The sequence below is a fragment of the Plectropomus leopardus genome, chromosome 18 (assembly GCF_008729295.1).
Source record: "Plectropomus leopardus isolate mb chromosome 18, YSFRI_Pleo_2.0, whole genome shotgun sequence".
NCBI classification, from domain to species: domain Eukaryota; kingdom Metazoa; phylum Chordata; class Actinopteri; order Perciformes; family Serranidae; genus Plectropomus; species Plectropomus leopardus.
Window position 1 is genome coordinate 30,211,973 of NC_056480.1, and position 13,181 is coordinate 30,225,153.

A 13,181-nucleotide genomic window follows, 5' to 3' on the forward strand; every position below is an offset into this window, starting at 1 on the left:
CAGTCTATCAGTGTGTCCAGCAGACTGCAGCAGAGAGCAGCACAGCACAAATGGATGAACAGGTGGTCTCTGACTCAGGATGGATTATCATCATCAAATGTCTCATGCTGATCCTATGTTGGCATGGAGAGAAGAGAGCAGAGTATTTACTCCCATCCAGCCTTCAAGCAGATGTAGAATCAAACACACACATAATGGAGGTTGTTTACATCAGCTGGCCCAGGACAGGAGGACTTTTCAGCTCACTGTGTTGCAGTCTTTATGATAAACACTGAACACATTCTCCTAGTTTTCAAATATCAACATATCATATTGCATCGTGTTAGTTTTTTTGGTTGCAGTATTACAAATGAACTATTTGAACATACATCTCTTGAAATGATGGAAATGGCTAAAATGTAATTGTGCACAGTGAGACGTCCACATGCTCAACCTCCTCCATGATATTCAGTAACATTCATCAGTATTAGGCTGTGACCTACTTGTTCTAAAACTACAAAGTAAATACTGTGCCCTGCTAACAGACCTCGAACTACTGATGATTTTACTACTACTACTTTTTTAGACTAATGCTGTTATAGATATTTGGAACATTTTACAGCAGAAATAAAGTATAAATTCTAATGTGTTCTACATGAACTCTGATATTTATCATCTTCAACCTTAAATTTATAACTGTTCCATAGGAAATTGGGTTTGCCAATAGGTGTTAACACATAAATCACAGGGAGCACACAGATGACAGTAAACAGCAACAAAGTGTCATATAATCTCAGATATATTCAAATGTAAAATTTTTACACATACATAAAAGATACTAAAATTAGTATATTAACCCTTAGGGGTTCCTACATTTAGTGCTCCACCTGTGTCCCTTGGACACAAAAAATGCTCTTTTAAAGATTGCCAATTTTTTTCCATTTTTTTATGCATGCCATTATTAACTTTAGTCCTCACTGTATAGAACACATTTTCATTAATTTTCTGAATTTTTAACCCCTTAAATGCCAGTTTTAGCAATTGAAGAAAAAAACACAAAAAGTTGATTTTTAATTTTTTTTTTCCATCCCATATCCATGCTGTTTTAAGGATTACCATAGAATTATTATGTACCAGTATATTTTTCCAAAATGTTTTTTTTATGAATGCCAATAACTTCAGTCCTCACCATAGATAACAAATATTCATTAATTTTCTGAATTTTTAACCCTTTAAATGCCAGTTTTAGCATTCCCAGGCCACACATATGTAATCTCTCCAGCGCATTCTGGGTCTGCCCCAGGGCCTCCTATCAGTAGGATGTGCCTGGAACACTTCCAACAGGAGGCGCCCAGGAGACATCCTGATCAGATGCCGAATCACCTCAACTGGTCCCTTCGACGCGTAGGAGCAGCAGCTCTACTCCAAGCTCCTCCTGGATATCCCAGCTCCTCACCCTATCTCTAAGGCTGAGCCAAGCCACCCTTTGGAGGAAACTCATTTCAGCTGCTTGTATCCGTGATCTCATTCTTTTGGTCACTACCCAGAGCTCAACTCCCTGTTCTCCACAATGGTCCAGCCCCACATTACTGCAGATGCTGCACCAAACCGCCTGTCCATGTCACGCTCCCTTCTACCCTCACTCGTGAACAAGACCCCATGAAACTTGAACTCTCTCGCTTGGGGCAACAACCCTCCCCCCACCTGCATCTTGAGATCCTGTCCATGAAAATCACGAACAGGATGGGAGACAAGGGGCAACCCTGGCAGAGGCCAACACCCATTGGGAACGCGTTTGCCTTCACGCTGCGTATGCGGACACAGCTCTCACTTTGGTTGTACAGGGATCAGATGGCACGCAGCAGTGACCCCGGTGCCCCGTACTCCCACAGTACCCCCCCACAGGACTCCCCGAGGGACACGGTCATTTCCAAGCCTTTTCCAAATCCACAAAACACATGTAGACCGGATAGGCAAACTCCCACGCCCCCTCCAGCAGGCCTGCAAGAGTAAAGAGCTAATATTTTTTGGGGGGGGGGATTATCCGAGCCTGGGAGTGTCAAAAATTGGCAACATTGATTTTGATCAAGTTTCATTTTTTGTGCAAAGTGGTTGCTCCACCTGTGGATTATTTTGTATCAATGCATTTTTTCCATTTTTTGTTATGAATTTCATTATTAACTTCAGTCCTCACCATACATAACAAATATTAATTGATTTTCATGATTTCAACTCTTTCAAACATGAACAAGATTATTATTGGAACATTTTTAAAATCCTTACTTGTACTTCCATACTTAGACACACATGCGTGCACTAGCAGGCATGCACGCAAAACCATGCACGCACCCACAACCACACACACACACACACACACACACACACACACACACACACACACACACACACACACACACACATAAACACGCATGTGCACACCACACTATGACATCCCTAAAATACACCCAAATCATTTTAGCTTCAGATATTTATTGAATTGGCCTGCAGTGCGTGGAAATATATGCTAATGTAAAAATGATAATATTGCCTGTCAGTGGTAGATTTACAGTACATGAAAAAATATCTTCACCTAGTGGAAAACAATAAAACATGAAATTTTAAAGGGATTTCAACACCAGGGAATGAAAGAAAGGAATCAAATTACAATGGCAGTGTTTTTTTTAAAAAAATGCATTTTGAATGGTAGTCAATGGCACAAAAAAATGCCGAAGGGACACAGATTGCTCTATTTAGTTTAAAAAAAGCATAGACTCAAAAAAATCATGAAAAATTAAAATTCACCCCACACAACCTGGCCAAATTTTATGCAATTTGTATCAACACAGCCAAAGTTTTGCGTCCTGTGGACACACAAAATCTATGTCATCTTGGTCTACACCATTTGTAGACCAAAACATTTGTGATCCATTTTTTTTTAAATTTATTCATGATTTCATAATAAGGGAGTAGCATCCAAAAAGAAAAGAGACTGGGAACAATTATTTACATACTGGGAAAAAGCAAAATAACTTTACATCCATGAAACCATCACAGCAAAACGCCATTTGCTCCGGTGCCTGCTTTATTTACAACATATCAGTAATTTTCTCCAATAACTTTGACCAGCAATTAATATTTGAAGTTTTAGCAGAATGTAAACGAGCTGTAGAAAGCTCCAATTGGGCAATATCCCGTTAACGAAAAGCCATTCCCTCACCGACAGTAGATGTTGGTTTCCAATGACAGGCTATCATTCTTTTTTGGCGGCTGTAAGACAGCCAACAACAGACGCTTATTGTTTACAGTTAGTTTTAAAGATGAAGTATCATTAATTAAGAGCAGACTCTGTCAGTGCGGGATAGCCCTTCCAAGTACATTTGACATGATGCTCGAGAAATTGTTCCAAAATCTATTAACCTCCGGACACTGTCAAACCATATGATGGAAAGAAGCAATAGTATTATCTGGACAAAAATCACAATATGGAAGACAAGGATACATTTGATCATATAGTGTGCCAGTCTAGATCCGAGGAGATGTTGATCTCCCTCTTCCAGAGTCTGTTAAGTGATAGAGGTTTGCATGAAGCTTTAGCTATAAATTTATATAAGTCAGAGACAATACCATTGTTTTTACCTTTGGTGTCAAAAATAACATGAAGAATAGAAATAAAATAGAAATATAAAAGTGCCTGATTATAAGACCTATCCAGGTCATGGAATTCACGAAGACCCCTTCTCCCTATGATGTCTTTAAAGACACAGAATCCTTTGTTGCTCCATTTGGGGAAAACAATTGGCTTCTTCTCAATTAAAAGAGAGTAATTGTGAAAAATAGGAAATTGAGCAAAAAATTATCGAATTTTGGCAAAGTGCTGGACTTTATGCCATATAGAAAGGATATATATATATATATATATATATATATATATATACATATATATATATATATATATATATATATATATATATATATATATATATATATATATATATATATATATATATATATATATATATCCCAAAATCTTGTTTTACTATCCCATGGGGTATACTGGAGTATATCAAATTAGACAGACTATGTGGATATATTAAGTTTTCTTCGATGGGGCGCCATGACACCAGAGTCTCTGAGTTCAACCAAATAATAAGTGGATGTAAAACAAAACACCATGATGAATACCATTCAAAATTAGGCAAATTCACACCTCCTGATGATTTATATCTTTGCAGGGTAGAGGCTTTGACTCTGGGTTTCTGTTTGTCCCATAAAAAAGTGCTAATAACAGAATGTAGCTTCTTCCAGTAACTGCCCGGTGGGGCTAGAGGAATCATGGAACTGATAAATTGATGCGAGGCAATATGTTCATCTTGATGATTGTCTAGACTGAAAAGAAGTGTGGAACATACCCCATCTTTTCAGGTCGCTGTCAATATCATTTAAAACTTTATTATAGTTATCAGTGGTTAGTGCATTAAGGGAGGGATGGATAGACACTCCTAAATATTTAAATTTGTCAACAACTGGAATATTAAAGATAGTTGTCTGATCACCCAGTCCACCCAGTAGCATTAAAGCTGATTTTGTCCAGTTTATTTTGTAACCTGAGATACTGCTGAAGACCTCGAAAATTTTAAAGAGTTGTGGAAGGGTTTTATAAGGATTTTTTGTAAAAATCAGGATATCATCCACATTCAAAGAAATATTATGTTGCGTTTTGTAAATGATGATTAGTTCAAGAACCTCCTATTGTCGTATTGCCTGAGCAACAGGTTCCAGAGACAAAGAAAATAAGAGTGGAGATAAAGGGCAGCCCTGACGGGAGGATCTGGAGACTGGGAGCCTAAATGAGCAAGTGTTGCCCGTTATAACAACTGCAGAAGGGTTGGCATACAGTAACTTAATCATAGAAATAAAGCTATCACTGAAACCCATGTGTTGGAGTGCAGACCATAAATAACACCATTCCAATCGGTCAAAGGCCTTGTCGGTGTCAAATGAAAGAATGGCACTTTGATCTTCTGAACTAGAGGCTGAATCTATGATATGGAGTAAGTGACGGACATTATCAGACGCCAGTCTGGATTTAATGAACCCAGTTTGGTCAAGGTGGACCAAATGGGGAATGTACTGCTCTAAACAAGTAGATAGAACCTTAGCATAAAGCTTAACTTCACAATTCAAGAGACTTAAAGGCCTGTAGGAGGACCAGTTGTCAGATGGTTTGTCCATTTTTAGAAGAAGAGAGATTATTGCAACATTGGAACTAACTGAGAAGGAACCTCTGTTAATAGAAAAATTAAGCATCCATCAACAGAGAGGACATAGCTGGGGCCAGAAAGCATCATATAATTCTGGAGGTAATCCATCCAGGTCCAGGGATCTGCCTCTGTTCATTGATTTAATGGCATTCCTTAATTCTTCGAAAGTGATAGGTGCCTCTAACTGACAGCTGGGCTCCTGGGGCAGTTTAGGTAGGTGTAATGGCTTAAGGAATTCAGAGCAGATTTTGTCATTATGAAGCACCTCTGACTTATACAAATTTTGATAGAACAGTTGAAAAATGCAATTAATCATTATGGGATCAGATTTTATGTCCCCCTCCTTTGTCCTGATTGCTGATGTTTTCTAAATTTGTTAAGATTTGATGCAAACGATATATCTTTGTTTCTGATGCAACCTTTAACCGCATCCCACAACACACAGGGGTCATCAACTGATGGGCTATTTATTCTAATAAATTCCTTAAATTCAGCCTCAAGCTCTCGTCTAAAAGTGTCACTCCGAAGTAGAGATGTATCAAAACGCCAACAAACAGCCCTAGATTGACTAGCTCTTAATGAAAAAGTGCATAAAACAGCCCTATGATCAGACAATGAGATTGGAGTCATCTCAGTACTATGGATGTCACTAAAAAGAGTTTTTGATGTGAAAATATAGTCAATTCTTGAAAAAGTTTTATGTCGAGCAGAGAAAAAAGAAAATTCTTTGGTAGAAGAATTCATCATGCGCCAAATATCAGTTACCCCATGATCAACTGACAATTTCTGTAATGCAACAGATACCAGTCGTTGATCTCTGCTTTCTGTCACTCCTGCTCTATCAATGTCATGGAGCCAAACAACATTGCAGTCACCCCCTATCAAAAGCTGATACTCTGGAAGATCTACTAATATAGAGGCCAGTGAATCATAAAAATGCTGGTCAAAGCAATTTGGAGCATAAATGCAGATCAGAGCAATTTTGATGCCATTATAAGCTATTTTACAAAAAGTGAATTGGCCAAAACATGTAAATTTCATGAAAATCAAAGGATAGTTGTGGTACGAGGCATACTTCTTGTTGCCAGTAGGTGGCTCTGTGAGTATCATAAAAATCACAAATGTAATAACTTTTGTTGTTCCAGGCGTTCTGAGAGGATGTTTAAATTTTGAAGTCAATCAAATGAAATCTATAGGAAAATGAAAATTGCCAAAAGGCCAAAAATACACCAAAATTGCACATTCAATTCAAAATGGCCGATCTCCTATAGGGTTTAGGGTATGGGTCCAAGAGGCTTTTTTGTAGGCCTTGGGCTGTTACACATGGCTCCCAAGTATTGTAGCTCTAAATGAAATGTACCACAGGGGCTGCTTCGTTGAAATCTGTAGGGGGCGCTACAGAGCCATTTTGGCACATCAGTGCAAAAAAAAAAAAAAAATCAGATTACACATTTTAGGACTTCTGATGTGCGTGCCTTGTTTGGTGGTGAGTTTTGGTGCATGCTTTGCCCCTCAAAAAGTGCTTCCAGATTTATGGCGATTAATGCGTAACTTTTGATGAAAACTCAAAAGTTTCATTTCGGTGCATCACGAAGGTCTTCACAGTATTCTAATTGAATATGGGGTTAATTGAGTTAACCGGCTACAGGGGAATAATCAAAGAGTAAAAAAAGTAACTTCCTGCTACCAATAGGTGGCGCTATGACTATGATTCAAAATTGCACTGCAGATGTCTTCAGGCGTAGATTCTTATCAAATCTGTATAATTTTGTAAAGATCTGACCATCTGGGACGAAGTTACAACAGTTTTTGATGTCATGAAGAAACATCGAAATTGTCCACCTGACTGTGGTAACGCCTTTTAATGAAAACTCACAATATTCTTTTTCAAGCATATCAACGTCTTAAAGATTTTTTGAGACCATTTTGAGATCAATCGGGGCAACCTGCTAGGAGCTGGACGTCTTTGTGTAAAACTTTGCCTTTCCTTTGCCAGTAGGTGGTGCTCTCATTATCGCTTAAAATTGTCATATAGATGTGTTCAGGGTGGGACTCCTATCAAACATGTGAAGTTTGGGGCAGATTTGACCATTCGAAAACTCACGATTTAAATAACTTTTGCTGTCAAAGGTGTTATGAAAGGTAGCCATAACATTTGAAGTCAATCTAATGACAGTTCTAGGACAAGTTCTAAAAATTACGCCCCCTGAAAATGGCCACAAATACACCAAAATTAAAACTGCAAATCAAAATTGCTGACTTCCTGTTGGTTTTATGGTATGGCCCCAAGAGACTTTTTGTAGGTCTTGGGGTGTTACACAGGCAAAGTTTCACAGCTGTAGGTCAAACGTGCTGTGGGGGCTGCTTCGTTGAAAATCTGTAGGGGGCGCCACTAATACATTTCCTCCCACCCACACACTAGACCATTTAAATATCAAATTTTTCACCAGACCTGATAAGTTTGGAACATAATAAAGCCCTCAAAAAGACAATTCATTTGAGGAAAATAATAATAATAATAATAATAATATTTGAGAGAATAATAATAATAATAATAATTCCTTCAGTTTCAAGAGTGTCCTCGCACCGTTCTGTGCTTGGGTGCGAGGACACTCATTCCTTCAGTTTCAACCTTTCAGTAGCAGTGACGGACGAGCCTTCGCACCTCCATGCAAGTCAGGGTTACTGGCGTGACTCCAACTGGCCAGATTGTCAATTTTAGTGAAAGTCGGAAAATGCACGCAGAGAGTTTGAACCATTGAATGAGATATTTTACACGGTAATATTATCCTATGACAACTAGGGGGTGCTGGAGAACACAAAATCTAAGTCATCCTGCTCTACATCATTTGTACACCAAAGCATCTTAATTCCATGTAAATCGAACAATAATTGTGTTACAAGGTACACTTCCTGTTGCCAGTAGGTGGCACACTGAGTATCATGGTTAACTGACATTTTGATGTGTTTAGGGCTGCAAACTGATCACACCCTTAAAAAATTTGGGGCTAATTGGGAGATGCAAACCAAAGTTACAGTAGCTTCCTGGTTGGTGGAGAATACTGCATTGCCACGGCAACAGCATTCATTAAAAACATATTATCTTCACAAGGAGGCATCATGGAGGTCTTAAAGAAGCTTTTGTTTGTTGTTGTTGTAGTGTATTATGCTCAGTTTCTTAAAGTTCCTAATTTGGTCAGGCAAGGAGGCCTTGAAGTTAGTGGTCTAGGGATGTTTAGGCCTGGAAGACAAGTGTGTAGAATACTGTCCTGAATCCTCTCCCAGGCAGACCATGGGGCCTGGTGGATGCTGAACTTTGTTGTAATAAATTGATTATTATGCAACCGCGTCGGTGTCCGCGGAGGTTTCTTCATCTTCCACACATCATTGCTACTTAAGAAACAACTACATTGTTTTAGATGAATGTGGTCAACCTGTAAGGGGATGAGCCATGCAGATGTGATCAAGTCAGGACTGTTTAATGGCAAAACATTAAAGTTGAAAACGTAGCCACACCCACATGGTATGACTTAAACTCAGAAATTAAATAACTTTTGATTTCCCATGATCTTTCCTTTCAGTGAAAGTTGCAACAAGCAGGCAGAGAGTTTTGATCCCTCAGTTAGATATTTCATGTGGGGTAATTTCCTGTGGTCACTAGGTGCCGCTAGAGACCACAAAAATGTACATCATCTTGGTCTCCATCATTTGTAGACCAAACCATGTAAATGTCATGAAAATCAAAGTATAGTTGTATTAAGAGGTTTACTTTCTTTTTCCAGTTGGTGGCACTGTGATTATCATGCTTAACTGACATGTTGTAGTGTTCAGGGCTGCACCTTGATCACACCTGTAAAATTTGGGGCCAATCGGTTGATGCAAAGCAATGTTACAAAAACTTCCTGTTTGGCGGCAAAGACCACGTTGCCATGGCAATGTTGTTCATGAAAAACCTATGAAATCACATGCAGGCATCGTTAAGGTCTCAAAGCTTTTCTTACCAAGTTTGTGCTGAATATGGTCAACCTGTAAGGAGGTGCACATCAAAATATAAAACATATAACTCCATGTTTTCAGGAGATGGCGCTATGATGATAACTCAGTTGAGCCATGCAGATGTGTTCAGGCCAGGACTTTTATCAAACAAGAGATACTTTGGGCAGATCGGACGATGTTTGGCTGAGATACAACAACTTCCTGTTTCATGGCGAAACATCAAAGTTGGAAACTAAGCCATGCCCACATGGTGTGACAAAAACTAAATTTTCTAAATCAGTTGTCATATCACAGATCTTAAAGTCTTAGAAACCACATATGAAGTGAATTGGGTATATCTGGAGGAGATATACATCAAAGAAGAACATATGATTTTCAGGTTATTTTCTGTGGCCAGTAGGAGGTGCTATAAGAAATGGTAATGCTTATCATGTAGATGTGTTCGGGGTGGGACTGTCATCCAACATGTGAAGTTTGGTGAAGATTGGCTCATGTCCCTCAGAGTTATAAACTACTTCCTATTTACTTCCTGGTTCATGGTAAGACATGGAAATGTTTGGCACATTAACACCCACATGGTGTGACGAAAACTCAAGAATGTAATAACTTTTGATGTCCCAGGCCTTCTGAGAGGATGTTTAAATTCTGAAGTCAATCGGATGAAATCTGTAGGAGAAGATGTAAAAATATGACCCCTGAACATGGCCAGAAACACGCTAAGTGTGCAACTTCAAATCAAAATGGCTGACTTCCTGTTGAGTTTAGCATATTGGTACAGGAGACTTTTTTTTTCATCTTGGGGTGTTCCATGTGCCCACCAATTTTCATTAATGTAGATGAAAGCAGAGGCGGGGGCTGTTTTATACAAATATAATAGGGGGCACTCCTGAGCCATTTTTTAAAATTAGCACTGGAGACCCTTAAAATATAGAATTTTTTACCGGACCTGATGAGGCTGCAAAGTTTCATGAGTATTTGAGTATGATAAAGTCCCCAAAAAGGCAATTCATTTATAGGAAGAAGAAGAATAATAACTCCTTAGATTTCAATATGGTCCTCGCACTGTTTGGTGCTCGGGCCTTAACATGTAGTAAGTAAAAAGTAAAATTTTTTTTAAAAAAATGAATATATATTACAACTTTTTTTTTTTTTTTTTTACAGCAATGTTTGTAACCTGTGTGGTTGTGTTGGTCATAGTTCAAAGTATCAAAATTGCTATTTTAGAATGTTGTAATTGAAACGGGGTGTGTATGAACCCAGAAGCAGTACGCCAACACTCAAAGTCAGTTGGTAATAAGCTTTATTATCGCCAACACAAATAAAGATCAGCTCACAATTGTTCAGTCCGTTCTTCGGGTGAATTACCCAATTAATGTCTCTGGTAATCCAACGAGGTGAAGACACGAAGCTGGAACTCACTGTGGCTGGAGAGTAGGAAACCCCGTAGCTCGAAGAACCGACAACACGTGTGGAAACGTCGTCGGGGAAAACGCTGGGTCGTGGTCGGGGACAGGCAGGGGATCCGTAGCCGAGGAAACAGTCCGAGGATGCAACGGTACCGTCGAGGAGCAGGCTGAAGGATCGTCGTGGTCGAGCGGGGAGGTCTTTGCCAGTGAAGCCGTCAGAGATGCGGAACGCCGAAGCGAAGCACGTGGTCAGGGACAGAAGGCAGGTAGGTACACCGGGTGGCAGGCACGGAGGGTTGGTCGGGAACAGGCTGAGTCGGCAACAGGAAATCTGGCAAAGGAACGCTGGAAAGTCATGCATGGCAGAGGAACAATCTGGCAAGGAGTGAGTGAACTGGAGAGTCTTAAATACTGCACTGATTGGAGATGAGCTGCAGCTGAGGGGAGAGCAGGCTGCAGCAGTGGGCGTGGCTAGCAGGTAGAGCAGAGCAGAGTGAGGTGAGTGGAAAAGTACTGGAATGAAGGAGAGGAGGAGGATACAGGAATCATGACAATAATAATGATTATCTATGTTAAAAAATACGATTTAATTTACATTAAATCAATTCATGGTCACCATCAGTTGTACCTGCTCAGAGACGCTGCACCTGAACCAGTATGACTCAGTACTAATCTCTGTAGTAGAAATGACAAATGGTGTTGAGTGGCAGGTGAACAGTCTGTGTGGAGAGATGAAAATGCCAAAACACAATTTCAGAGCCCACTGGCTATTGTCTGATGACTTTAGCTGAGTCTTTTCTCTGATATCTGCTGGTTACACTGGATCTCCTGAAATTTTCCTCCAGAAAAGAGACAAATGATGATGATGAGTTAATGAAATCCATCTCATAAAATACTGTAAGCTATCTTTTTGGAGCTCTGATTAATAACCATGACTAACATTACCACATCAATGGTAAAGTTAGCAAAACAAAACAAACCATCTTACATTGGAGACTCTATAGACTTCATAATAAGATAACAGAGAGGAATAATGATCCGATGTACAGAGTCAGTTTACAAGCAACAATCTCCACCAGGGGAGAAAATCATCACCAGTATATTACTTGAGAAGATTTTATTATTTGGCAAAATTTGTTCTGTTAAGCTGTAACCAGTGCTGACCCTAATGTTTTGAAGCTCTGATTGATAGTGTTTATTGTTCAATTAAGTCAAGTCAGTTTTATTTATAAAGCCCGTTGAGGCAAATTGTGATTTGTGATAATGGGCTTTACAGCATATGGCATCCCTCTGTCCTTAGATCCTCACATTAACTAAGGAAAAACTCCCCAAAAAACCCTATACCAGGGGGAAAAAAATGTTAGTCAAGTCAAGTCAATTTTATTTATAAAGCCCATTATCACAAAACACAGTTTGCCTCAGAGGACTTTACAGCATACGACAGCCCTCTGTCCTTAGACCCTCACATCGCCTAAGGAAAAACTCCTGTATGTGCAAATATTGTGTGTTGATAAGACTCTCATGCATATATTGTAAGTGGAGGCATGATGCATAATAATGAAAGCAGAAGGTCGTGTCAAGTGGGATCATTGCATCAGCACAGCTAGGACCCACAACACAGGCGTAGCTTCAGACAGGACCACAGCAACGGCAAAACCAAGGCCATGATCAAGGCAAGCTGGAGGTACAGTATCAGTGCAGCCACAGCACGAGCACGACCAAAGGCAGGATCACAGTATCAGCACAGCCATCACCACAATCAGGCGCAACATTGATAAATGTCACATGTGTATATTAATAGTGGAGGCATGACCAGTAATAATGGGAGTAGAAGTTGGCGTTGAGCAGGATCACAGCATCAATGCAACCAAGGCCCATGACACAGGCACAGCCTCAGACAGGACCACAGCAACAGCACAACCATGACCACAATCCAAGCTGAGCTGGCTGCACCTTAATCACCACGATTAAGGTGCAGCCAAGATCCAGGAAAACTATGAAACGAGGGAGCAAAAATGCTCCGGGAAAGAAGCCTAGTTAGTGTTATGCAGTAAAAGGACATGAGCATAGGCAGATGAAGAGAGCGAGAGAAGGAGAAAGGAGCTCAGTGTACTTAACCTGTCAGCCTAACTAGGGGCTGGTCCAAGGAAAGCCTGAGCCAGCCCTAACCATAAGCTTTATAAAAGAGAAAAGTCTTAAGTCTACTCTTAAAAGTGGAGATGGTGTTTGCCTCCTGCTCCAAAACTGGAAGGTGGTTCAGATAAATACTAGATGCACCATTTTTCTTATTAATTAATAATTAATTAATCTAATTAATTTATGCAACACTTTTAATTATTAGTTATTTTCAGAAAAGGACATATACACTTAGTGATAGACCAAGTTTTTTTTTTTACTCCAACAGTTTGCCCACCAGTGAAGGCAACATGTCGAAAGGGTCAAGCATTAATACTTTCAAAATTTTTAAAGATGATCCCCAAAAAGTGGGATGCTAGATGCCCTAAAGGAAACTGGCAAATCACATATGTACAGCAAGCTT